The 24,427-nt window shown below is 45.0% G+C and overlaps 1 long non-coding RNA gene across 1 annotated transcript in view; it reads right to left on the reverse strand.

The window, feature by feature from the left end:
* Positions 1 to 23,738, reverse strand: part of LOC132774422 (uncharacterized) — a 45,842-nt gene extending 22,104 nt beyond the window's left edge. Inside the window, exons 1-2 of the long non-coding RNA XR_009631395.2 lie at positions 23,610 to 23,738; positions 16,880 to 17,027 (exon numbers count right to left, since the gene is read on the reverse strand). This is a non-coding gene — a long non-coding RNA (uncharacterized lncRNA). The remainder of the gene's footprint in view (positions 1 to 16,879; positions 17,028 to 23,609) is intronic.
* Between the last annotated feature and the right edge of the window lie 689 nt (positions 23,739 to 24,427).

A 24,427-nucleotide genomic window follows, 5' to 3' on the forward strand; every position in this document is an offset into this window, starting at 1 on the left:
TGCGAGAATATATGCTAATGGCCAGACTAACTTATAACAGGAGGAATAAGAGTAATGAGGACTTTCTAGAAAAATGGAAGTTGGCCATGGCATATCTGAATAGAGAGTCAGTAATATAGAGGAGCTCCATTAGGAATTTAGGTTTACCATGAATAAGGATAGATAAATAGGCTTAAAGGTTTCATAGTGTTTTGGTGTGGGAAGTCATGGTGAAGGGTGCATGGGTGTGGGGATGAGGGTTTATTTTGTTTAAGATAGGGGTTTTGGGATGAGTGTAAGGTCTGTGGTATGTGTGTAAAATGCCATGTGATGGTTTACTGAATGTTATGGAAAAAATTAATACAAAGCTCTGATGGAAAGCAGTGGAAAACAGGCAGAAATAGCAAGTCTATGTGTATTAAGATATGTAAATGATAATAATTTGTACTTAATGACAAAATTAACTGATTGACTGAATAAGGTAGATAGGCATGTACTCATCAAAAATATTGGTACCGGATTATATCTGCCATGATTTGCTTTTCTGTTATATACCATAATCAAAATAAACAGTTTTAACACAAAAAAAATACCTTCTTGGCTTGCGAGGAATGAAAACACTTTTTGAAGAAAGGAGTTTTTCCTCAATAGTAAAAACAAATCATAACAACCAAAAACAGCTGATAGCTAGCAAGCATTGTCTGAAACAAATCAATAAGAAGATTCATGGGATGTTTAATCGACCCTATGTTATTCTGACATAAAAATAAACTATAGATGTGTTTAATGGAGCTTTGCTGTTCTCTTATGATTTATTCAAAATTTCATGTGTGTTTTTTTCTCCCTATAGGGAAAAAGAAGGGTTTAAATGGTAAATGCAATAGTTACAACAAAGTCAATTGAAAAACTTTTGTTGCCTTACAGTGCCAGAAGCAATTGGATTGCCATCTCTTGATATGCTCCTGAAACATTTTGAAAAAGAGATTCAGCTTTCATTCTTTGCAGCATATGAAGACTGACATTGATTTTGTCTTTTAAGATTTTTCACATAGACATGAATATCCACTGTTAGACAGTGGCTATCACATCATTGGGACTGGGAATGGATTTTGGGTTTTACTCCAAATTTTAAAGGAGACATTCAAAGTAATGAACCTATGGGGATAAGATTCAACACATTCGATAGGAGTTCATATTTATTTATTTATTTATTTATTGCACTTCTACCCCGCCCTTCTCAACCCCCGAGGGGGGACTCAGGGCGGCTTACAAAAGGCCCAATTCGATGCCAGCACAACAGCAAGGTAAAAATAAAACATATATAAACAGCAATTAAAACAATTAAAACAATCCATTATATATCACAGTCCCTAAAACCAATCTAATGCTCAATGTTTGCCAGCTCAGAGTCCGTGAATTCAATTCCATATTGTCGAATCCATCAGTTCTAGTTGCCGCTTGTCCTTTGTCTATCTGCCAGATTCCCCAGAAACCTGGTCCCAAATCCATGTTTTTAATTTCCTTCTAAAAGAGAGGAGGGATGTCGATGACCTAATTTCCCCGGGGAGTGAATTCCACAGGTGAGGGGCCACCACCGAGAAGGCCCTGCTCCTTGTCCCCACCAACCTCACTTGTGATAGAGGTGGGTCTGAGAGCAGGGCCTCCCCAGAAGATCTTAAACTCCGAGGTGGGACGTAGAAGGAGATGCGTTCGGACAGATATGCTGGGCCGGAACTGTATAGGGTTTTGTAGGTCAAAACCAGCACTTTGAATTGTGCTCGGAATTGGATCGACAGCCAGTGGAGCTGACATAACAGAGGGGTGGTATGCTCCCTGTATATCAGCCTGAATCCACTGATATTAATGTCATAATTATTTTATCAACATGTAAGAATACATTAATTTGCCTTCCAAAGAGTCAGCTCATCATCCCATTTAACTGGGTAGTGCCTAAAATGTCTAACTGTTAGTTATGAGAGTATACATAAAATCACATAGTTGGGAAAGGCCACAAGGAATAGCCCAACTCCTGCTATGCAATAACAATCAAATCACCCCTAATAGATGGCCATCCAGATTCTGCTTAAAAAGGGAAGGAAACTGTCACACTCCAAGGCAGCACATTTCACTTCCAAACGGTTCTTACCATTTTAAAATTCTTCCTAATGTTTAGGTGGAATGTCTTTTTCCTGCAACTGAAATCCATAGTTCCATGTCCTAGGTTCCAGAGTAACAGAAAACAAGTTTTTGCCGTCCTCAATGTGATATGTTTTCAAACATAAAAACACGGCTGTTCTGCCTTGCTTATTTTACATGTGATTTGAAAATGAAGCTGTTCTTACTCCATTGGTGAAAATGGAGATGATGTGAAAAACAACTTTACCCATTTTTGTGCAAATTGGGAGCTCTGAAGATGTTTGCTACTCTACTCCTGAAACCTTTATTTTTTCACAATTTAAGCAATGTTTTATGATGGAGTCCCAAGAGGAATGCATTGAAGTAGTTTTGCATAATGTGATGGGTCTATGGGACTGTGTCTTAAAACTGTTTTAAAGTGTGTGGAAATGAAGGGGACCTGCATCTAATGACTTCATAGATATTTCTTGGCACATACTAGGGTTGTGCAATCAATTAAAAATGTTTCAAAACTCATTAAAATTAGGGGGCACTGGTGTTTCATTTCTAAAGTGTTTCTAAAGTATCATTAATAAAAAATTTCAGTACAATAATTAGAATAACAATATTTCCATAATTTTTTGTTATAGTAATTGCACAAGTGGGAAAACTTCAGAGGCTCCTTTCGCCCTCATTTTTACAGCCATTAGGGTGAAACTTGATACAATGGCAAAAGTTTCAGAACATTTCATTTATCCGCAGACTTTTGGGGAATTTTCAAAGTTCTTATAAACAACATTAAAAAAAACTACAAGAGCTATCTCCTTGAATTTTGTATACAATGTCAGATTTAGACTCACTGCACCTCCTAACCTCCGCAGGGGTGGGGGACCCATTAAGTTGGTCTGCCCCAAGAGGCTTATGGATCCAGATGGATTCCTGATGGCTCTTGGGGAGTTTCCTGCCACCTCGGTAGGTGATCCTGTTGATGCCCTGGTCACTCTCTGGAATGGGGAGATGACAAGGGAATAGACACGATTGCTCCAGAACGTCCCCTCTCAAGTAGCCGAGCTAAACCAGCTCCTTGGTTCAACAAGGAGTTGGCAGCGATGAAGTGAAGGAAGAGGGAACTAGAGAGCGTGTGGCGTTCGGATCCGAGCAAGCCAAATCGAACATGGTTTGTGTCCTTTCTAAGGGCATATGCTGCAGCAATAAAGGCTGCAAAGAAATCTTTCTTTGCGACCACTATTGCGTCTGCAAAGAACTGTCCGGCTGAGCTGTTTCGAGTTCTCAGAGGCCTTTTAAATCCCACCACTCAGGATGGGAGCCCTGACAACTCGGCAGCCCGCTGTGAAGCTTTTGCTCAGTTCTTTGCAGACAAAGTCACTTTGATCCGTTCTGGTCTGGATACTACATTAACGGCAGTCTCTGAGGATGTAGCTGGAACATCTGCTTGTCCGGTTTTAATGGATTCATTTCAATTGGTGAAATCCGAGGATGTGGACAATATACTTGGAGGAATGAGGCCTACCACATGCATCCTAGACCCCTGCCCATCCTGGCTTTTGAAGGAAGGCAGAGGGGGATTGGCCGAGTGGGTAAAGGTGGTGGTTAATACTTCCCTTCGGGAAGGCAGCATTCCAGCGAGCTTAAAAGAAGCTATAATAAAACCGCTGTTGAAAAAACCATCACTGGACCACACTCAATTCGTCAACTATCGGCCAGTTTCCAATCTCCCCTTTTTGGGCAAAGTCCTGGAACATGTGGTGGCTTCACAACTCACAACTCACAACTTCACAAGTCTGGCTTTAGGCCGGGACATGGAACTGAAACAGTCTTGGTCGCCGTAGTGGAATAATCTACGCCGGGAGCTAGACAGGGAGAGTGTGTCCCTATTAGTTCTGCTGGACCTCTCAGCGGCCTTCGATACCATCGACCACGGTATCCTTCTGGGACGCCTCGTGGGAATGGGTCTTGGAAGCACTGTTCTGCAGTGGCTCCAGTCCATCCTAGAGGGTCAATCTCAGAAGGTGTTGCTGGGGGACACCTATTCTGCCCCACAACCTTTGTCTTGTGGGGTTCCACAGGGATCAATATTGTCTCCCATGTTGTTTAACATCTACATGAAACCGCTGGGGGAGATCATCCGGAGTTTCGGGGTGCGGTGTCATCTGTATGCGGATGATGTCCAACTCTGTTACTCCTTTCCACCTGCTACTAAGAAGGCTGTTCAGGTCCTGAACTGGCGCTTGGCCGCTGTAATGGTCTGGATGAGGGCTAACAAATTGAAATTGAATCCAGACAAGACAGAGGTACTCCTGGTCAGTCGTAAGTCCGAACAGGGTATAGGGTTACAGCCTGTGTTGGACGGGGTTACACTCCCCCTGAAGATGCAGGTTCGCAGCTTGGGTGTGATCTTGGACTTGTCGCTGAGCCTGGAACCCCAGGTTTCAGCAGTGACCAGGGGAGCATTCGCACAGTTAAAACTTGTGCGCCAGCTATGCCCGTACCTTGGGAAGTCTGACTTGGCCACGGTAGTCCATGCTCTGGTTACATCCTGTATAGACTACTGCAACGCTCTCTACGTGGGGTTGCAACGCTCTCTACTGTGCACATATCCCACCCCATCCCAATGTTCCTATGGTTCAGAAGGTATCCCCTTCACTAAGCAATGCAAATATATTTACTCTAACCCGGTCCATCAAACTTGGTTGCTGCCATAAATGTTATAGAAAGGAAATGTTTCTGTTTTCAGCTTCGAAACCATCTACATCTCCCAATACTTTTAAAACTAGGAGTCTGCTGTGCTTGCTGTGAAGGGGCAATAAAGATCTCCAGCCTGCTCCCAGGACTCCTTGTGAGTAGCCAGCAGCCCAGGCCTCCTCCAGTGGGGTGTGACTCCGCAATCTGCAAGGAGGCCTCTACATCTATAAAGCTCTACATCTGCGGCCGCCATCTTGCGTCTCGCTTTTCCATTGCCGCCGCCGTCCCTTCACCGCTGCCGCTGCGACCGGACCACCGCTGGGGCCAGGGCCGAGCCAGGGCGTCCCGCTTCTCCATCGCCGCCGCTGTCCCCTCACCGCCGCCGGTACGACCGGACCACTGCTGGGCCACGGAGAGCGTCGCGGCCGCTGAGGCCGCCATCTTGGCGCCCCGCCCTCACCATCGCTGCCGCTGCTGCGACCGGTCCACCGCTGGGGCCGTTGGGCCAAGCCAGGGCACGGAGAACGCCGCGGCTGTTGCAGCCGCCATCTTGGCGCCTCGCCTCACCATCGCCGCCTTTCCATCGCTACCGCTGCAGCTGCTGGGCCGCCGCTGGGCCATCGCTGCCGCCTTCCATCGCGGCCACCACCATTTGGCCCGCCGCCTTGTCATCGCTGCTAGATTTCACCTTTGCCACCACTGCTGGATCTTCTAGAGTTTCATCTTTTCAGCGTTGACTAATATTGTGTAGGACCTTTGTATGTGCCTTAATATTGTGTAGACCTCTTGTGCTGGCCTCAGTAGTGTGTAGACCTTTGGTGCTAGCCTTAATAGACCTTTAAGCCAGCCCCTATATTGATACATACTGAATGAGAGTTTGATTGACCATCTGTGCTGCCCACCGCTGAGTTGTCACCTCCGGAAGCCCCATCCGCTTGTATACCAACCGTCTAAAGATTCCACCGGGGATCATATCAATAGTTAACTAATTTGCCATCACTTTCATCCCCATTGGAGGGTAATATATACTACCAACTTAGTATATTCCTGGTTGTCATTTGTACCAATATGGTGAGAACATAATAGAGCACTTTAGGCGCCTGCCGCCTGCTGCTAGATTGCACCAGCACTTTCGCCCCTTCCCCATCCCTCCGTGCCGCACTTTAATTATTGTCGAATAGAGCACTTTAGACCTAGCACTTTATGATTGTGCCCGATAGCACGTAGTGTCTGCTGTTGATTAAATACTACTATAGACAGGGCTGCATTAAAAAACTTGCACTTTAAGATCTAGCCCATTGGTGTGGCTGGAACACCACCACCATCTGTATTGCTGCTATCCATGTGGTTCCCCATCCCCATTTATGTACTGTCCCTGTTACTTCTGTGTAGCGGAGGGGGCAAAAAAGGAGGTGGGTTGGAGCCTGCGAACGAAAATGGGATAGGGAGGGAGGGGGAGGGGGAGAGAGGATGTTGGCAAGAACCAAAAAATCTAACAACGAGCAAAGTAGAAAGCAATTTCTTGACTATGGATGGCGGCATGGAGGGGGGGAGGTCTTCCACTAGCCGAGGGGCCCCCATAGAGGTCGTGGTGGGAAGGAGGAGATGCGGAAAAAGGAGACCTCAAATTCGGCCTAATTCGGAACGCTTATCCATATTAACAACCCCCAATCGGTCTCCTAAGGTAAATTGGTGTAACCAGGTGAGCGGACCCTCCGGCTTGAAGGTGGTGTTGTTGAACGCCAGATCTGTCAACGGCAAAAACGACCTGGATCCAGGATTTAATCCTGGAGGAGCGGGCAGATCTGGCGTGCATCACGGAGACCTGGTTGGATGAAGCTGGGGGCGTAAATCTCTCCCAGCTTTGCCCTCCAGGTTTCTCCGTGCAACACCAACCAAGAGCCGGAGGACGGGGAGGCGGGGTCGCAGTGGTCTATAGAGATTCCATCCATCTGACCAGGAGCCCCATCCCGCAGACCACAAATTTTGAATGCGTCCACCTGAGGGTGGGTGACCGGGACAGAATAGGGATTCTGCTAGTGTACCGTCCACCTCGCTGCACTACAGTCTCCCTACCTGAGCTAGCGGGGGTGGTCTCGAGCCTGGCGGTGGAGTCCCAACAGCTCCTTGTGCTGGGGGACTTCAACATCCATGCCGAGGCAACCCTCACAGGAGCGGCTCAGGACTTCATGTCCGCCATGGCAACCATGGGGCTGTCCCAACGGATAACTGGCCCCACCCACTGTGCTGGACACACATTGGACTTGGTCTTCTGCCAGGGATGGGAGCAGGGTGGCGGTGTGGAGGAGCTGTCTATCTCTCCGTTGCCATGGACCGACCACTTCTTGATCAGATTTAGGCTCACTGCGCCCCCTAACCTCTGCAGAGGTGGAGGACCCATTAAGAAGGTCCGCCCCAGGAGGCTTATGGATCCGAATGGATTCCTGACGGCTCTTGGGGATTTTCCCGCCACCTCGGTAGGTGACCATGTCGAGGCCTTGGTCGCTCTCTGGAATGGGGAGATGACCAGGGCAATTGACAGGATCGCTCCGGAACGTCCCCTCTCGAGTAACCGAGCTAAACCAGCCCCTTGGTTCACTGAGGAGCTGGCAGCGATGAAGCGAAGGAAGAGGTTACTAGAGAGCGTGTGGCGCTCGGACCCAAGCGAGCCAAATCGAACACGGTTTGTGTCCTTTCTAAGGGCATATGCCGCGGCAATAAAAGCCGCAAAGAAAACTTTCTTTGCGGCTACTATTGCGTCTGCAAAGAACCGTCCGGCGGAGCTGTTTCGGATTGTCAGAGGTCTTTTAACTCCCCCTACCTCAGGTGGGAGCCCTGACAATTCGGTCACGCGCTGTGAAGCATTTGCTCGGTTCTTTGCAGACAAAGTCGCTTTGATCCGCTCTGAGCTGGACGCCACATTAAGTGCAGTCTCTGTGGATGTGACACAAGCACCTGCTTGTCCTATTTTGTTGGATTCTTTTCAGTTTGTGAAGCCCGAGGATGTGGACAAGATACTTGGAGGAATGAGGCCCACCACGTCCATCCTAGACCCCTGCCCATCCTGGCTTCTGAAGGAGGCCAGAGGGGGATTGGCCGAGTGGGTAACGGTGGTGGTGAATGCCTCCCTTCGGGAAGGCAAGATTCCAGCGAGCCTAAAACAGGCTATTATAAAGCCGCTGTTGAAGAAGCCATCACTGGACCCCACCAAATTCGAAAACTTTCGGCCTGTTTCCAATCTCCCCTACTTGGGCAAAGTCATGGAAAGCGTGGTGGCCTCACAACTCCAGGTATTCTTGAGAGACACGGATTATCTGGATCCGGCACAGTCTGGTTTCAGACCGGGACATGGTACCGAGACGGTCTTGGTCGCCTTAGTCGATGATCTGCGCCGGGAGCTAGACAGGGGGAGTGTGTCCCTGTTGGTGCTCCTGGACCTCTCAGCGGCCTTCGATACCGTCGACCACGGTATTCTTCTGGGGTGCCTTGCAGAGATGGGTCTCGGGGGCACTGCTTTGCAGTGGCTCCGGTCATTTCTGGAGGGCCGTACCCAGAAGGTGTTATTGGGGGACTCCTGTTCAACACCACAGCCTTTGACCTGTGGGGTTCCTCAGGGCTCCATCCTGTCCCCCATGCTGTTTAACATCTACATGAAGCCGCTGGGTGAGATCATCCGGAGTTTCGGGGTGCGGTGTCATCTGTACGCAGATGATGTCCAACTCTGTCACTCCTTCCCACCTGCTACTAAGGAGGCCGTCGAAGTCCTGAACCGGTGCCTGGCCGCTGTAATGGTCTGGATGAGGGCGAACAAACTGAAATTAAATCCAGACAAGACAGAGGTACTCCTGGTCAGTCGCAAGGCCGAACAGGGTATAGGGTTACAGCCTGTGCTGGACAGGGTCGCACTCCCCTTGAAGGCTCAGGTTCGCAGCTTGGGTGTGACCCTGGACTCGTCGCTGAGCCTGGATCCCCAGGTTTCAGCGGTGACCAGGGGAGCATTTGCACAGCTCAGGCTCGTGCGACAGCTGCGCCCGTATCTTGGGAAGTCTGACTTGGCCACGGTGGTACACGCTTTGGTCACATCCCGCCTCGACTACTGCAACGCTCTCTACGTGGGGCTGCCCTTGAAAACGGCCCGGAAGCTCCAGCTAGTCCAGCGCGCGGCAGCCATGTTGTTAACAGGAGCAGGGCGTAGGGAGCACACAACGCCCCTGCTGTCCCAGCTCCACTGGCTGCCGATTTGCTACCGGGCCCAATTTAAGGTGCTGGTACTATCCTACAAAGCCCTAAACGGTTCCGGCCCAAAATACCTTGCAGACCGCATCTTGGCCTACGAGCCCAAGAGGACCTTGAGATCATCCGGGGAGGCCCTTCTCTCGATCCCGTCTGCCTCACAGGCACGCCTGGCGGGGACGAGAGAGCGGGCCTTCTCGGTGGTGGCCCCCCGGCTGTGGAACGCCCTCCCTGCTGAAGTTAGACAGGCGCCCTCCCTTATGGCCTTTCGTAAGAGCCTGAAAACATGGCTCTTCGAGTTGGCCTTTAACTGAGTGCTATATCTTGGCAATGATGACCGGAATGGACCACGACTATGAGACTGACTATGACCCATGATATGACGAAGCGGATTTTTAGTATAAGTATATGTCAAGTAGTAGTAGCATGTTATGTATTGTTCTGATTACTGTAAATTGTCTTTTCTATGTTGTTGTTCACCGCCACGAGTCGCCCCCTGGGCTGAGAGTGGCGGTAAATAAGTGCAAGTAATAAATAATAAATAAATAAAAACATTCTGGGAAAATTGTTTGCTCACCAATTTCTGACCAAGAAAGGTTCCCTGATATGTGAAAAAAAAATCCTCCATATCATTTTATATGAATGCAAACATTTATTAACTTGCTCACTGTTCAGTATCACAAATTCCATATTCTTCAGCCAAAGGGAATTCTTTTCATTATCTCTTTTTTCTGGATTTTTTTTATGGAAAGATACTTTTTAAAGGGAAAAAAACCCCTAACATATGGTTTTCTTTTAAAGTTCCATGTCATAAAAAGAGTGTTGCCATGTTTAGCTTAACTGACATTAAGGAAATCAAGTCTCTTAGAAAGAACAAAAACTTGAAGTGATAAAGCTCACCTCCAGTAGCAACCTTGGGAAGCAATGTGGGATTCTCTTCTTGAGAAATACTCGCTAGAAGATCTTTTTAAAAAAGAAGAAGAAGAAAACAGAGAAAGGAAGATATTATCTTTCTAGCTGAATAATGATTGATTAGTATGTTAGTTAAATACCAAAGATTTAACTAGCATCTCCCTCTATGTACCATCGCGGAGATTAAGATCCTCTGGGGAGGCCCTGCTTTCCGCCCCGCCATTGTCACAGGCGCGATTGGTGGGGCCAAATACAGAGCCTTCTCGGTGATTGCTCCCAGCTATGGAACTCCCTTCCTTGTGAGATCAGGTCAGCCCCCTCCCTCCTGTCCTTTAGAAGTATGGTAAAAACTTGGCTGTGGGACCAAGCTTTCGGGACAGGACAATGAAGCGACAATGGGAAAGATGACAGGGCCAACTGGATTTGATGAGGATGGCTAGGATGGTTTTAAATTGTTTTATTTTAAATTGTGTATTTTAATATTTAGATACATTTTTTTAATGTTTATATATTGTACCCAGGCATTGAATGTTTTCCATGTATGTGTTGTGCTCTGAGTCCCCTTCGGGGTGAGAAGGGCGGAATATAAGTGTTTTAAATAAATTTTAAATAAATAATAGAACCAAGCCAAATCTATTCATTTCTTCTTTCTGTTTGTTGTGAAAATTAAGCAATAAAATAAAACATTCATCATGGTAAAATAATCCATAATGCCATAGAAAAATATAGACAGCATGAGGAAATATACATAGTGTATATTAAAAGGACTTTAACCTTTTAAGCCATAAGGAATTCTTAGGAGACCAATATCAACATTTCAAAGCAAGTGCATGAAAACATGACTGATATGAAGCATATAATGGTTCTTCCACTACCTACTGATTTCTCCTTAACACAAGAATAGTAATAATAATAATAATAATAATAATAATAATAATAATAATACATTTTATTTCTTGCCTGCCTCTCCTCACAGCTCAAGGTGAATTACAGCAAACACACATTCGCCTAAAAACATTATTTAAAATAACATGTTTAGATATATTTCCACAAGATACATGTTTAAATATACAAACCAAAAATTAGACATAAGTTACAAGTTTAACATTTGTTATTAAAATTGTCTGGGTAGGCCAGCTGGAAAAGATAAGTCTTCGCTTGTGTCTTAAATTGAGACAGCTAATCTAGATGTCGGAGCTCTTCCAGCAAGTTGTTCCAGTCCTGGAGCAGCCAAATTAAATGCTATAAATGTTTGATTTAACTTCTGTGAATAGTAGTTACATTTGTAAATTGTTTAAAAAGTCTTTGTGTGTAGATTTTTAATAGGAAAGTTTCAGTGGACATGCACAGAGGACTGATCGCCAGATTCAATTCCAACAATTAAAAATAATTCTTTATTTCATACTCTGATGATAAAAGAAAAAATATGGTTAATATTTTGTTGATTGCTCCACTTCCTAAGTTGGAATTTTAAACTGAGAGGTGCAAGAAGCCTACTCTGGGCAAGCTAACAAACATAAAGCACCACTTTGATTTTTTAAAATTAATTTTTAAAAACAAAAAAGGTCCAGTGGGCATGCACAAACACACATCAATAGTTGTGGCCCATACTGATTTTCTGTATGGTGCAGCATTTGTAAGCCAGATGAATTTCTGCTTCCTTATTTGCTACTTCCACTCTAGAATGAATAATGATAAAGAAAGGGGAATATTTGACTCCGAAACATGACTCCAAAATCACACTCCTTCTTCTTCCTTTGAGAAAAGGAGGCAAAGGGTCCAGAATATGGCTTTCCATTGCAGATCTGACACTCTTCAAATAAATCTTGAGTCCAAAGTACATACACCATCTCTCCATAGAGCATGGTGGGTAAACAGCACTGCTGTCTGTCACACTTTTTGGATTATAATAAGATTTCTTACATAGCAATATTTGTTTGCTGATGTATTTCCAAAGTTGTAAATGAATGATAGATAGATTTTTGTCCAGCCTGAAACATCCTGATTCTATCAGTTCCTGGACAGATGTTGACTTTGCGTAGTTGGTGTTGGTAACAATAAGCAGCCTTGTGTTGACTTCCTTCTTAATGTAAGGAATCTTGTGAACATTTCCTTAACACAAAAATCCATTGTCTCTGATCAATATAAACACATTGTTTTCCCCCAAAAGTTCATCAGATAAAACGGCTAACATTTTGCAGTGTAGATACAACCACAATGAGTGCTGAATTGAAATCGGCTAAAAATACCTAAAGAATGAAAACTATCTTTCTATCAGGAAACAAATTATACTGCCAGAAGATGAGCCTCCACATACAACCCATGTGAAGGCATCAAGCAGGAGGTGGGTCCAGAGTGGACCAAGGAAGGGTGGTGCTGCTCCAGCATCAAAGAGGGGAGAACAATATAGCCACACTGAGCTTGGAAATGAGGGAGCTGGAGGCCTTGCGGCATGTCCCGAGTGCCAACAGGGGAGAAGGGAGTCGGGGGCCAGTGGCCCATGGACCTCAATCTTCCTTCCACCCAGAGCTTTGTATCCAGATGTCTTCCCTCTTTGTTTTTCAGCAACCAACTGAAGAGGAGGATGGTTTGCCTGCTGTAGCTCCACTCTCCCCGAAAGTAGTCCCAAAGGGACTACTTTTGTCCCACCTCTCCTGTGGGGGATGTGGCAAAATCCTCCCTCCTCCAGCTTTGCCAGGGTTAGAACGGCCCTTCTACCAGGTAACAAAATATATGTTTAGCATAGAAGCCTAGCTTCCTGCAGTACTGAAGTACAGAATATTTCAGTGCTATTTGCTGCTGAAATTGACTGGATGATCTCCTACTGTTAATTGTTAGCATCTTATCCAAAAAAACAGTGGGTGGATCCCTGCAGAACACAGATACTCACTTTGTTTGACTTTGTAGCTTTATTTCATGGGAGGCAGGGGGCAGCTGCTTGAAAGAGTTGAACAGATGGATTTCTCCAGATGAAAGACAATAAAAAAATTAAAAATCACTTGGAATTTCAGTAAGTAACTGGTCTATGAGAAGACCACAGATTTGATTGTGTGTTTCAATATTATAAAAGAGATTTGATGAAATTGAGTTTTATTTTCTATAGGTATGATTTCCTAACATTAGGGCTTAAAATGAACTTTTCTTTTCTAAAAAAATCTTAGAGTGATAGTGTTTATTATAAATCAGATTTCATTAAGTTACTGATGTGCTGAGGTATTATTACTCTTTTTAAAAATAAAGAAGAAATTGGAGAGGAAAAGACAAAGATTTTCAACAAGGGGAAACACACAAATATAGGATGGATGACAAAAGTCCATGTAAAAGAACTCGTGGAGTCTTTGTGTTATGAATAACTTTCCTACATTGGAAAAGAATATCCCACTTCTGACACCAATTATGTCATGAATGACTTTTCAATAACTTTGAAGCATAGGATCTTTTTATTGCAATTTCCAGTGTGAGAGGGTATATCTCCTCACTTATTAAACATGCCCATCAAATTTTGTATCCATTCCTTCCAGGAAAGAGCAGTTTCCACCTCCACTAATTTTTTGTATTTAATTCTCAGATCTTCTGAAATATTTCAAGTAAAACTATTGGGGTTATGGGAGAAACTCCTGGAAATATCTTGTTTTTTAATTTAACCCATGTCTCCATAATGTCTTTAGCTAGGTTATTTTTACACCCCTTAATTACTTTGCCTATTTTTGACATGAAAAAAATTCTCCATAATCTATATGCCAACATTTTTCTTCCAGTTCCCGCCAGATTAATTTAGGTTCTGAGATCAGCCTAAACACTCCCTTTATTACACGTGTCTGATAGTAGGTTATAAAATCATCCTTGGTTGTACAATGATAAAAGAAAAACATTGAAATTATCCAATCATATAAGGTATGCAAGGTTTTTGTTTTATCAACAATGAGAGCAAAATAACTTATTGATCCGAACGATCCGAACGAGCCAAATCGAGCCAAATCGAACACGGTTTGTGTCCTTTTTAAGGGCATATGCCGTGGCAATAAAAACCACAAAGAAAGCTTTCTTTGCGGCCACTATTGCGTCTGCAAAGAACCGTCCGGCTGAGCTGTTCCGAATTGTCAGAGGCCTGTTAAATCCCACCACTCAAGGTGGGAACCCTGACAATTCGACTTCTCTCTGTGAAGCTTTTGCTCGGTTCTTTGCAGATAAAGTCGCTTTGATCCGTTCTGGTCTGGATACCATGTTAATGGCAGTCTCTGAGGATGTAACACGGGCACCTGCTTGTCCGGTTTTGATGGATTCATTTCAATTGGTGAAACCCGAGGATGTGGACAAGATACTTGGAGGAATGAGGCCAACCACATGCTTCCTAGACCCCTGCCCATCCTGGCTTCTAAAGGAGGCCAGAGGGGGATTGGCTGAGTGGGTTAAGGTGGTGGTTAATGCTTCCCTTCGGGAAGGTAAGATTCCAGCGAGCTTAAAACAAGCTATAATAAAACTGCTGTTGAAAAAACCATCACTGGATCCCACTAAATTCGACAACTATTGGCCATTTTCCAATCTCCCCTTTTTGGGCAAAGTCCTGAAACGTGTGGTGGCCTCACAACTCCAGATATTCTTGGTAGACATGGATTATCTAGACCCGGCACAGTCTGGCTTTAGGCCGGGACATGGTACCGAGACAGCCTTGGTCACCTTAGTGGATGATCTGCTCCGGGAGCTCGACAGGGGGAGTGTGTCCCTGTTGGTGCTGCTGGACCTCTCAGCGGTCTTCGATACCGTCGACCACAGTATCCTTCTGGGATGCCTCGCGGGGATGGATCTTGGAGGTACTGTTCTGCAGTGGCTCCGGTCCTTCCTAGAGGGTCGATCTCAGAAGGTGTTACTAGGAGACGCCTGTTCAACACCACAGCCTTTGTCTTGTGGGTTTCCTCAGGGCTCAATATTGTCTCCCATGTTGTTTAACATCTACATGAAGCCGCTGGGGGAGATCATCCGGAGTTTTGGGGTACGGTGTCATCTGTACACAGACGATGTCCAACTCTGTCACTCCTTTCCACCTGCTACTAAGGAGGCTGTCCAGGTCCTGAACCGGTGCTTGGCTGCTGTGACGGTCTGGATGAGGGCGAACAAATTGAAATTGAATCCAGACAAGACAGAGGTACTCCTGGTTAGTTGTAAGGCCGAACAGGGCATAGGGTTACAGCCTGTATTGGATGGGGTCACACTCCCCCTGAAGACGCAGGTTCGCAGCTTGGGTGTGACCCTTGACTCATCGCTGAGCCTGGAACCCCAGGTCTCGGCGGTGACCAGGGGAGCATTTGCACAATTAAAATTTGTGCGCCAGCTGCGCCCGTACCTTGGGAAGTCTGACTTGGCCACGGTAGTCCACGCTCTGGTTACATCCCGTTTAGACTACTGCAACGCTCTCTACATGGGGTTGCCTTTGGACGGCTCGGAAGCTTCAACTAGTCCAACGTTCAGCAGCCATTATTCTAACAGGAGTGGAACGCAGGGAACGCAGGGATACCTTGTTTTTAGCATTCTCTATAATGTTTATTAGTCTGCGGACCAAGTCAGACATTTGCTAACCCTTAACAAACCCACATTGGTCTGGGATAATATAATGTTCAATGAATTTTTAAAATCTATTTGCCAAAATTGCCATAAACTTTTTTGCGTCTTGGTTAATTAGAGAAATAGGGCTGAAATATCATCTTCTCCAGATGACTTACCCTTCCTTAATTTGTTAATTGTGTCTTTATTTTCCTCTTGTGATATAGATCTCTCCATTTCCTTAGTGTGTGTCTCGCTTAATTTCTTGCCTAAATTTTGTTTCAGATATTTGTCCAGCTCATCTATATCCACTTCTGTATTTCTGTACACAGTAGAGTAGAAATCCTGTATCACTTTAATTTTATCTATTATTCTGGCACGTACAATAACATTACTGTCCTTGATACTTCCAATCTCCCTTCTTACTCTTTTTGTCTGTGCTATTTTTGCCAGCAGTTTTGAGCTTTTATTATTATATTCAAAGAAATATCTGTATACATCATATCTTTTTTTTACTTTTTCTATATCTTTAGCCTCCTACTCTGTCTTTAATCTGGTAATATTATTTATAATCTTCAGATCCTTCATTAACAAGTACATTGATTCCAGTTTTTCTATTTCCCCTATCAGTTGGTTCTCTCGTTCCCTTTCCTGTTTCTTCAGTATGCTCGAATATTTACTAAACAATCCTCTAAAAACTGCTTTCATTGCATCTCAGAGCACCTCATATGAAGGGGGTTCCCTTGCATTTAACTCCCAAATTTCTGCCCATTTTCTTAAAATATTTTCCCTTATAGATTTCTTGTTAATAATCTTTATATCCATCCACATTCTTTTTAGAGGCTCATAGTCAGTTTGGTATTCTAATACCATATTCACATCTCGATGGTCACATATAGAATTTAAATTTATATTGACTTCTTTAACACATTTAACTAGGGAAGGTGTTATGAATATTCTAGTAAATACCGAGTGCAATGCTGAATAATGTGTATATAACTTCTCATTCCCTTTCATTATTCTTTTGTTCAGTTAATTAACAATTATAACCTAAATGAGGTACTGAGAATAATGTGAGGGGAAGTCATAGGGAGGAGGGAGACTGTATAATCATCTTTCAGGGATACTTTGAATACAATTTTCCTGCTTCTTGGCAGGGGGTTGGACTGGATGGCCCATGAGGTGTCTTCCAACTCAATGATTCTATGAGTCTAGGGGAAGAGGGAGAGCTGTGTTTGGTGCTGCTGTGCAGTGGGGACTCCCACCTCTGAATCAGCTGGGAACACTCCTGTGAGATATTTATTGGGGTCAATTGAGTGTTTAGCATACTGCATCAGCCTCAAAATAAGTGTCAGTGTAGATGTGCCCAGAGTTTACCAACATTCTTCCAAGATCTTACCTTTTAAAGACATCCTCCTCAACAGCCTGCAACAGGGCTCATGATTTCATTTGTAGAACACCAACAAAGAAGATAGTGTTTTTCCCCTAAGGTCACCAGGTTTGATCTCTCAATGAGGGACATTCCAGAAAGATGACACTAGAGAAATCTGGAAAGAACATGTCGGAACTCAGATGCCTTAAAGAGCCAGACACAGTAAATCAACAGTTTATTAAATCAAAGCAAACAAGACTCAGAGACACTTTTCTACTCAGCGGAAATTGTACTTTCAAATGAGGGGGAGTGTATAAAAGGAGTGACCAGCAGCTGCTGGTCAATCTCGGCTTTTCATATGTTCATGTACCCAGTAGTAAAGATTCTCTCTGATAACGGATCGGAGTCCTGTGTCTTCATTGGGAACAGCTGCTGTGAGCTTACATTTAAGCTGAGATTCACTGCAGTATTTCGCATTTGCGGTGAGGTGCTACTATGGACGAAGATGAAGTTCTGCAGGAGGAGGAGAACACCATCCTTGGGGCGGAAGGAGGTGAGCAGGGGTCCCTTTTCGAGGAAACAGAGGTGGAACTCGAAAGAGTGGCGGCTTTGGCATCGTCTACTGCCTACGCCCGACCCAATGGGGTGACCCAGAGACGAGCGAAAGGGCCAGTAGATGTTGTGAGGGGAAGTAGCGACCTGGATTTCCCCTCCCCCCAGAGAATGGAGTATCTGGAAGGGAAAGTGGCAGCTATGGAGACTACCGTCGCTGTTATGTCGAGAGTGATGGAGCGCTTGGCCCCTCTGGTGGAGGACCCACAGCCCCGGATGGAGTTGCTGTGGAGTGCAAGTGAGAGGAGCGACCGGGGACCCGGAGCGCATCCCAAAACCCAGACGAGCTGGAGGCAAGGGGCGGAGAGTGACCAGGAAGGGGAGAGACTGTGGGAAGCCGCACTCACCCACCAAACTACACCCCTGGTGCCCCTGGCCAGAGCCGGGCATGACACAGGGCTATGAGGATTGCCCCCGGAGCGGCAAGGGCTCCAGGGAGGGCCAACGCATGCAGACGCCCGAGAGGTACAACCACTAATCCCCCAGCAGAGAAGGGAGAAGTTGAGAATACAGTTCGGAGGGGAAGCTGAGGAACTAGACTTCTTCCTGACAATGGTGAAGGGCTACTTGGAAGACAACGCACCTACCTTCAGGTCGGAAGCCAGCTGCGTGCGGGCTGTGGGTGCAGTATTGAGGAAGGGAGCAGCAAGCTGGTATGTCCAGCTCCACGCAAGGCGTGACCCATGCTTGGGGTCGGCGAGAGGGTTCCTAGCCACCCTGGAAGCACGCTTCTGAGATCCACTCAAGCGGGTCAGGGCGAAAGACAGACTGAAAACTATTATCCAAGGCCGAAGAACAGTGTCAGAGTATGCGGAGAAGTTTCAGTGCCTGGCTGAAAAAGTTCCTGAATGGTCAGCCGTGACTAAAATCGAGATTTTCAAGGAAGGTCTGAGGAAGGAAATATTATCTTGGGCTCTTCATCGCAATGATCCAGAGACGGTCCAGGAGTGGATACAGCTAGCAAGACGCTGGCCCAAGTCAGGAGGCACAGCACGTCCGCCAGAGCGAGGAAGGCCGGAAGCCAGAGAAAGGAACCGCCGGGAGAGAGCTGAGAGGAGCAGCAAAGCGGATGCTTTGTTTGTGGCCGTCTGAACCACAAAGCAGCTGAATGTTGGCAGTGGAAGGGGGGAGGCCCCCCTCAAGCCAGAGCAAAGCTGGCTGCTGGAAAATGAGCGGAGGAAGGCATCCTCCCTGGGCCCCCCGCTAGGGAGTTTGGTGAGTCACGACCCAGGAATGCTAGTATTCCCGATTAAGCTAGAAGGGGGGGACAAATGGGCTAGCTGTAGGGCATTCATAGACTGTGGATGTTCCAGAAACATAATCACCCCTGAGCTAGCAGATGAACTAGGGTGCAAGAAGACAGCCCTGCAGTCCCCCATAGCTTTCTCCCAATTGGATGGGTTGGTGGCATCAGGAACCCTGGCAAAATTCAGGGTGGAAGATGTGCAGTGCAAAATAGGCTGCTGGGAAGGTGGGATAACATTTGTTGTGTCCCAGATAGCTACATACAACATAATCCTAGGGATGCCATGGCTGAAGAAGGTTAGCCCCCAGATCTATTGGAGAGAGGGGAGTCCGCATTTCCAAGAGGCCCCAAAAGAGGGATGTAGCCGAGGGCAGAAAAACAAAAGTGGGCTACCAGACTTGGCCTGGGACCTTCCCCCAGAGAATCATGACTTTGCAGATGTGTTTGAAGAAAAGAAGGCAAACAAATTTCCCCCCAAGAGAAGGGTAGAAGTGAGAATTGAACTAAACAAAGACGCTAGCCTGCCAAAGGGTAAGCTATATCCAATGTCGGCTAAGGAGATGGATGAACTAAAGAAATACATAGACAAGAACTTAGCCCAAGGTTTTATAGAACCATCTGAATCCCCTTTGGGAGCCCCTGTACTGTTCAGGCGCAAGGACGAGTCGCTGAGGCTGTGTGTGGATTATAGAGGACTGAATGCCGTAAGCACTACCACCAGCTACCCATTACCACTAACCAAAGACCTACTATCATGATTATTGGAGGGGAGGATATTTACGAAACTTGACCTGGTTGAAGCACCATAAAATTCAGATAAAGCCAGAGGATAGGTGGAAGATGGCTTTCTCCTGCGCTTTCAAATTATTTAATTTCTGTGTCTGCCCTTTAGGTTTAAAAGGCGCTGGGGGGGGTGGCATTCATGCAGATGATCAATGAGGTGCTGCACCAATTGCTGTATCGCGGTGTTTATTGTTTTATTGATGACATAATTATATTTAGTAAGAGTAGGTCTGCCCATGTGGAATTAGTGAGGGAAGTGCTTCAGAGGCTGAGAGAGACGAAACTGTATGCAAAACTTCCCAAATGCAAGTTCAATAAGGAGCAAATAGACTTCCTGGGGTATAGGATTTCACACAAGGGCATTGCGATGGACCCTGCAAAAGTAGAAGATGTAAAGAATTGGGAACCCCCTAAAACACGCAAACAATTGCAATCCTTCTTAGGGTTCACAAACTTTTATAGAACGTTCATAAGAGATTTTGCCCACATCACACTACCCCTCACGGAGTTGTTGAAAACCAAGGGGAGGGGGGAAACAGCCAAGGTGTGGTCTCCAGGAGCAAAATTAGTCTGGTCAACAGAATGCCAAGAGGATTTTGAGAAATTAAAGCGTAGGTTCATAGAAGAGTCAATACTGATCCACCCAGACACAACCAAGCAGTTCATAATTCATTGCAATGCCTCAGACTGGGTGTATGCGGCGGTGTTAATGCAGAGGGATTCAGAGGGCAAGCTGAAACCATGTGGGTTTTTGTCCAGAAAGTTCAATGAGACCGAGAGGAATTGGCCCGTTTGGGAGAATGAAGCACTAGCGATATCGAAGGCCTTAGAATCTTGGAGGCATCTATTGGAGGGGAGTGGTTGCCTTTTGAGGTGTGGACTGACCATAAAAACCTGCAATATATCACTTCACCTTGGAGGCTGTCAGCAAAACAGATAAGGTGGGGTCAGTATTTCAGTAGGTTCGATTTCAAGCTAAAATTCTTCAAAGGGAAGGAAAATGTCTTGGCTGATGCGTTATCTCGAATGCCACAACGGGAGGGGGGAAAGCAGGAACAAAGCGGGAGCATCTTTTCGGAGCAGCAATGGGGTCTGGCAGTGCAAACCCGAGCACAAACGGAGCGTAGTCAGAGATTCACAGGAATAGCAGCCGGAGGTGAAGGATGGGAGGAGGAGCTGAAGCAAGCGTACCAGGGGGATGAGAAACAAAGAAAGAGTGCAGTGGAAAGACGGATTGGGATTTGTGAACAGGAAATTGTATGTCCCCGAAAGCTTGTGGGGGAAGATGATGATAAGGTGTCATGATAATAAAGGCGCGGGGCATTTGGGGGTCACGAAGACAATGAAGCTGTTGGCACGGCAGTGTTGGTGGCCAGGGATGAGAGGGGATGCAAAATCAGTAAGACCTTCAACGAGGTCCCCCATGGCCTTCTGGCAAACAAACTAGTCCAATGTGGGCTAGGCAAAACTATGGTGAGGTGGATCTGTAATTGGTTAAATGGATGAACCCAGAGGGTGCTCACCAATGCTTCCTCTTCATCTTGGAAAGAAGTGACAAGTGGAGAGCTGCAGGGTTCCGTCCTGGTCCTGGTCCTGTTCAACATCTTTATTAATGACTTAGATGAAGGGCTAAAAGGCATGATCATCAAGTTTGCAGATGACACCAAATTGGGAGGGATAGCCAATACTCCAGAGGACAGGAGCAGGATTCAAAATAATCTTGACAGATTAGAGAGATGGGCCAAAACTAACAAAATGAAGTTCAACAGTGACAAATGCAAGATACTCCACTTTGGCAGGAAAAACGAAATGCAAAGATACAGAATGGGGGACAATGCCTGGCTCGAGAGCAGTACGTGTGAAAAAGATCTTGGAGTCCTTGTTGACAACAAGTTAAACATGAGCCAGCAATGTGATGTGGCGGCAAAAAAAGCCAATGGGATTTTGGCCTGCATCAATAGGAGCATAGTGTCTAGATCTAGGGAAGTCATGCTACCCCTCTATTCCGCTTTGGTTAGACCACACCTGGAATATTGTGTCCAATTCTGGGCACCACAATTCAAGAGAGATATTGACAAGCTGGAATGTGTCCAGCCCTATGAGGAGCAGCTTAAGGAGCTGGGCATGTTTAGCCTGAAGAAGAGAAGGCTGAGAGGAGATATGATAGCCATGTATAAATATGTGAGAGGAAGCCACAGGGAGGAGGGAGCAAGCTTGTTTTCTGCTTCCTTTGAGACTAGGATGCGGAACAATGGCTTCAAACTACAAGAGAGGAGATTCCATCTGAACACAAGGAAGAACTTCCTGACTGTGAGAGCCGTTTAGCAGTGGAACTCTCTGCCCCAGAGTGTGGTGGAGGCTCCTTCTTTGGAAGCTTTTAAACAGAGGCTGGATGGCCATCTGTCAGGGGTGATTTGAATGCAATATTCCTGCTTCTTGGCAGGGGGTTGGACTGGATGGCCCAGGAGGTCTCTTCCAACTCTTTGATTCTATGATTCTATTAAGGACCACTGGATAAGGAAGGATCATAGATATGATTGATGTTTCCATTCCAGGAAGAAGAGGAGGAGGACGCCATGTCAATATCCAGTTTCCAGGCCCTCAGTTTTGGCGCTGAAAACTAGGGTCCTAACGCAAGACTTTGATAAGGACTCCGCAGCTGTCAACCTTGGAGGACAACAGTTTATAGTTTGGCGAGAACATTGCGCGGGGTTTTCTACTCGGCGGGAATTGTACTTTCAAATGAGGGGGAGTGTATAAAAGGAGTGACCAGCGGCTGCTGGTCAATCTCGGCTTTTCATATGTTCATGTATTCAGTAGTAAAGATTCTCTCTGATAACGAAACGGAGTCCTGTGTCTTCATTGGAAACAGCTGCTGTGAGCTGACACTAAAGTATTTGAGATACCAAATACTTTAGATACTTTGGGATTAATTTTAGCTGGACGTTTGTCAGGTCCTTTATTCCACCTGCAGAATAGTGGAATAATTTTGTCATGCTGCAGATTTAAATATGCTTCTTTTACCTCAGTCAGCACAAAATACAGCAAAGATATTCTGCTCACTTCGAAAACTTGTCTGAATGATGAAATGAGAAAAGATTTTTTCCCTGTGCAACAGCTGATCAACAGCCATGTCAAAAGTTCATGGCCAAGGGAGAGCAGAATATTACACAGGGTATGCTTCCAAACAAAGCAGTAAATCAATATGAATTTTTACAGCATATTAAAAAAAGCAGCAGTATGTTTTCTATTAGATTCCGGTGAGCATGATAATCTCTTAGCTATTATTGCACAAACACAGCTTGTCTGCATTGCCTCTCAAAAATCCAATGATGCACATTAAAGTAAAACTAGGGCATTAAAAATAATTATCAGCATGAAGATGAGAACTGGAAGAAGCACAGGATAAATGTCTGGGATGCTACTGGGTTCTGTGTCCTTCACCTGCTAGCAATATGAATGGAAAGGGCTTGGCTTCACACCCACTTTTGAGTGTGTTAGAAGATATGAATTAGAGATATCTGTAGTGTCTGTATTGTGGAAGATAAAATACAGTAGAGAAGATGAAGTGGACCAATTCTGTAAGGATCAAAGGTTTGTAACTATATCTCTTTCCATTTCACTTTAAATTTGCCATCTAAAAACCCACAAAAATTAACTACAGAAGATTGGTTGTATTTTATGCAGTCCTCTACCCACTACATTTCAATGAAATTAAAACAGTTCCTTGGACAAATGGCAAGATACAAATGATGGTGTTAAATTTATTATTTTATAAGATGTCTTTCTTTAAGGAAAGTTCATGCCACAGAAGTTCTTTATTCCATGGATTGTGCATTTATTTCTCCAGATATTGGCAAGGTTGTTTGGTGTTAAACCCTTTAAAAAATGCCAACCAGAAAAAGGGGCCTCCCCCCAAGCTTTCAAATCCACATGTGTAAAACATAACAATGTTCAGCAATTAGTCATAATCATAGAAATAATGGCATTTTCCTGTTGCAAATTGTAAATAATTGTAAACAAGGTAGGCTCTAGGCAAGTTATGACAATATTACCTGAAATTTCAGCTAATTGTCAAAATTTTTCCAAGCTAATACTGGTACAAAAATAACTCACCAAGTACTCCATGTCCTTTTCCGATCAAACATGTTGCAAAGAAAATGTCAGTTTCCATGGTAACTTCCTATGGAGCTCTTCTAGGTACTAGCAGACTTCCAGGTTTTGTCAGAACTATCTATCCAGCTGCTAGACTTTATTGTAATCACAGGTTCAACATTGGGATAGCCCTATAAAAAGGAGTTGTAAAGGAGGTTGCCATTAAAACAAAGATAATGGAATCACTGGTTACAAAAAAATAAGAGAATTCTGCTGATATCAAAGTATTGAAGCTGTATCCAGTCTCAAAATGATGAAAAAAATAATAATGCAGCTCAAAAGGTTATGTGAATGTTCTACATACATGCATTTCAACTATAAGAAAGCAAAATTATTACACAGATAAATGGGCTAGCTTTCAGGACTTGTTTACTGAGCAGCTTTGAACATAGAATCATAGAATCAAAGAGTTGGAAGAGACTTCATGGGCCATTCAGTCCAACCCTCTGCCAAGAAGCAGGAATATTGCATTCAAAGCACCCCTGACAGATGGCCATCCAGCCTCTGTTTAAAAGCCTCCAAAGAAGGAGCCTCCACCACACTCCAGGGTAGAGAGTTCCACTGCTGAACAGCTCTCACAATCAGGAAGTTCTTCCTCATGTTCAGATGGAATCTCCTTTCTTGTAGTTTGAAGCCATTGTTCTGTGTCCTAGTCTCCAAGGAAGCAGAAAACAAGCTTGCTCCCTCATCCCTGTGACTTCCTCTCACATATTTATACTAGGGCTGGGCGGTTTCGTTTCGTAATTTCGTAATTCGTTAAAAATTCATTATTTTTTTGA

Source organism: Anolis sagrei, chromosome 4 (genome assembly GCF_037176765.1).
Source record: "Anolis sagrei isolate rAnoSag1 chromosome 4, rAnoSag1.mat, whole genome shotgun sequence".
NCBI lineage: Eukaryota > Metazoa > Chordata > Lepidosauria > Squamata > Dactyloidae > Anolis > Anolis sagrei.